Source organism: Vanellus vanellus, assembly GCF_965231255.1.
Source record: "Vanellus vanellus genome assembly, chromosome: 4".
NCBI classification, from domain to species: Eukaryota; Metazoa; Chordata; class Aves; order Charadriiformes; family Charadriidae; genus Vanellus; species Vanellus vanellus.
In genome coordinates, this window is record NC_138909.1 from 84,018,136 (window position 1) to 84,021,932 (window position 3,797).

Consider the following 3,797-nt stretch of genomic DNA (forward strand, 5'->3'; position numbering starts at 1 on the left):
GGGCGTTGCTCTGGCTTGGTTTTCCACCCGTTCTTCCCAGCAGAAGTTGGGGAGATGCACTAAACTACTTCCCAAAGTCCTCACGCCTTTGGGAGCCCTCCCAAGTGCGTTGCCCGATAATCCGCTCACAGGTGTGACATCGCTTATTTAGTTTTCATCGCAACTGGAACGGCACCTTGCGGAGTATGAGGAGACGGTAACAAAAACGCGGCATGGGCTGCTTTTTGAAGAGCTGTGTTTGAAGGAGCAGCATGACCTGTGTCCGAGAGGGCTCAGAGTCCCATCTCCCTTTCAAAAACAAATTAAAACCGCCCGGAGCGGTTTGATGGCACTGTGCTCGATGTGGAACAGCGGAGCGTAAGCCATGGGCCGGGGAAAAGAATCAATGTAAGTAATCAGAGGGAAAAGGAAGGGGAAGCACCGCAGCCCTAAAAGGAAAGCAAAAAACAGGCATTGTGTCGCGCGGCAAAAGGTCTGCTAGAAAACAGTAACTGAAACGACATTCTGCACACAAATACCATGCAAATGTCAATGCGCGTCGGGCATTGCACTGTTAGCAGGGGGAGTGTGTGCGAAAGGTTTAATCGGAACAGCGTCTAAGACATGACTCAGTATTATTGTTATTCCTTGGCTTTGGACAGAAGGCGCAGATTACCTATATGGAATCTTTCATCTCTCAAAGCACCCAAATCAAAGTCACGAAGTCATTTATGATCTTTTCGTGCCTGTGATGTCAGACAGTAGTTGTTTGGGATATTTTTGAGTCCAGCTAACATATTGGATGCCAAACCCCTGGGGGAAGGGTTAGTGCACCTTTTGGTGAAAAAAATCATAAATGTGGTATGACTCTACCATTGAATAATGTGACGTCATTTTTCGCTATCTCCTATTTTCTTAAATGAACATACCATCTTCTCTCACACACAGAATAAAGTATCCAAAGCATATACTCAGTCTTCTGTAAGCTGGCCGCTTAGGAAGATGGATCCTTTATGGCGTGTTACTGCCCGCTGTGACAGCTCTTCCAGCTTCTTACGTGAAGTCGGGTACTGGTTTTTCTTGAGGACGGATTATCTGAAAAGGTGGATCACTGAAACATTAAAAAGCGGACGTCCTCATGCTCCTATGAAAGCTGTCGTGAAAATTAAAGGCAAGGTTCAAAAACTGACAATTTATGAATCACGGAGAAAAAATATTTCATAACTACCCCCTCAAGTTCCAGCAAGAAGGCAGAGCCACTAACTCTGGGTTTCTCGCAGGGTAAACGTCTACAAAGAGCTTCTTCCTATGGGCAACATTTTATCTTTTACGCAGTTGGTGATATTACAGACTCGGGGTGGTAAAGGGTTACGTTGCACGAAAGCTCTTATGGGCACTGGCAGTGAGCTGGTGGCAAATCCCGTGGGGTTCGAAGGATGCACACACCCCTGAGAGCCGAGCGGTCTCTGCTGGCCCCGGGGGTAAATCCCAGAGCCGTCCTTCCTCCTGCACTTGGAGGACTGGCACGTGCTGTGCTAGCGAGGAAGACCGTCTCTAATTTCAAATATATTTTGCCAATGTCCGTGGGTATCGATGTGGAGCCTTTTTTTTTTTTGCCGTCTTGCAAGACTTGCTGTTTGGATTCTTCAATGGAATAATGGAGAGAGTCCATTCAGCCAACAAAAGCAGAGGTAGAAACCCCGGGCTAGTTTATCACAATACTTTTAAACGATTTCAACTCATGATACCCAGGACTATATTCAATCAAGCTGATCCACGGGACACAGACTTGAGGTTTGTTTTATGGAAACAGTGTGTGCGCTCAGATCTTAAAGCATTCCAGTGTCTCTGAAGAGTCCAGATTGTTCTTCACATTTGTGCCGAGTTATCAACAATTTAGAAAACAGTTGCCAAAGGTCATTCCAGCTACAGCTGGTTGGAAACACAGAGGGGTTTATTGATCTTTTCCCTTGCGTAGCACTTTAAAAAATACAGCCCATGGCAGATGTTGATCATGACTTGGCCAAAGGTTGGGGGGGAGTGGGGGGTGGGGGCGTGTACCAGGGTTGGGTTGAGGGTGAAAGGCTCCGCTGTAACGCTGTTGTTGGGTCCCTGTGTGGTAACACTGCTCTCAGCCTGTGCCTTTGACCTGGCACTGTACTCGTCTCTCAACAAATAAGGGAAGCTGGCTCAGCTGGTTTGGGAAAGAGCTCATGAGGCACAGTGGCACCAATTTCACAGCTCCGAAGGAATCTGGAGCCCTCCCAGAAATACAGGTATCGTATTCAAACGCATCTCTAATCCCAGAGGCCGGCTCTGACTGCTTTTATGAAGCACTGTGAATCACGATCTTTAGGAAAACTAAATGGCTGCTGTCCAATTTAGCAGCTGGATTATATTAGTTCACATTTTTGAGGACAAAGGTTATAACAACAAGATCTTGTGTTACTCAATTTACTCAATTAGGTAACATAGTTACCTTAATGGTTCTGTAACAGTTTGCCGGTGTCAGGAACAACATAATTTGTTTCTTCTAGGTAATACAAAAGAAGGGAATTCCATACAAGAGGGCAGCCTAGCTGAAAACTGGCAGCCGGGAGAAGAGAAGGAGCAAAACAGGCCCACTGTTGCCGAGAAGCAAAGGAAAATGACAGCAGACACGCACGACAGAGAGGAAGCCTGAGTCAGAGTCCTTCAGGGCCTCGGAAGCACAAGCAAAAAGTTTAAACCTGATACAGCAGCAAAAGAAAACAGAGCACCCAAAAGACAAGTGTGTCTCCTCACGCGTGTACATGAGGTACATCCATTTACAGAGCTTAGCTCTGGAGCAGTGAGTTTTCCCGTCTATCCAATGCTCCCCACCACTGTGTTTTCTGCGGCATAACATTTGTGAATCTTTAGTAACAGGCTAATGAAGAAAAAAATCGATTTCAGCTGTTTATATCATTAAGGTTGCTCTTATTTCTATTGTACAGCGATGTATCTTAGCATTGATAAATTTGAGTTTCATAAATTCACACGATATTGCAGAATTTTGCTTATAGGCTGTAAAAGCAGTTAAACAGTTTTTTAATGTGCAAGGTGTGCTTTCCACAGACCTGAAATTGTCTAGAAAGCAGTTCCCTCGATACGCCCGATGTCCATAATGTTTAATGACAGCTTTTTCACAAAATAAATAAATAAATAAATAAATAAAAATCCACTTGCTGGGAGCCGGCGAGGGAGAAGACTGGTGGGCGATTTTGAAGCGTGAGAAAAAAATAAAATAATAAAATAAAATAAAATAAAGATTTAATAAAAATAAAAAAGCCTCGACGCTTGTTCTGTTCGAGACTGAACTTTCTTTCAATTCCTCGCCCCGCTTGCGGCAGAAACCTGTGCCAACCAGAGCCTTCGGGAGCTGCCCGCAGCCCTTCCCAAACCTTCCAGCGCCTTCTCACGCCGTTCCTGGGGGCTCAAAGCCTGTTGTGTCCCCCCACACACACACCCTCGGGGGGGACCCCTGGCTGCCCCGGGCCCCCTGCCCTGCCCGGGGGGAGCCGCTCCTCTCCGAAGGGGTGAGGAGGGGACGAAGCTGCTCCCCCCGAGCCCGGGGTTCCCCCCGGGAGGGCGCCATCCTCACCGCCCCCCCTCTCCCCCCGCCCTCCGGGCGGCTCTCGGCCCGAGGAGAGGGGAGCGGGAGGAGGAGGAGGAGGAGGAGGAGAAAGAGGAGGAGGGAAGGAGGGAGGGAGGGAAGGAGGGAGGGAAGGAGGGAGGGAGGGAGGGAACCGGGCAGGTGACACCGCGCTGGCTCGCTGCGGCTCGGCGGCGCGGCCACC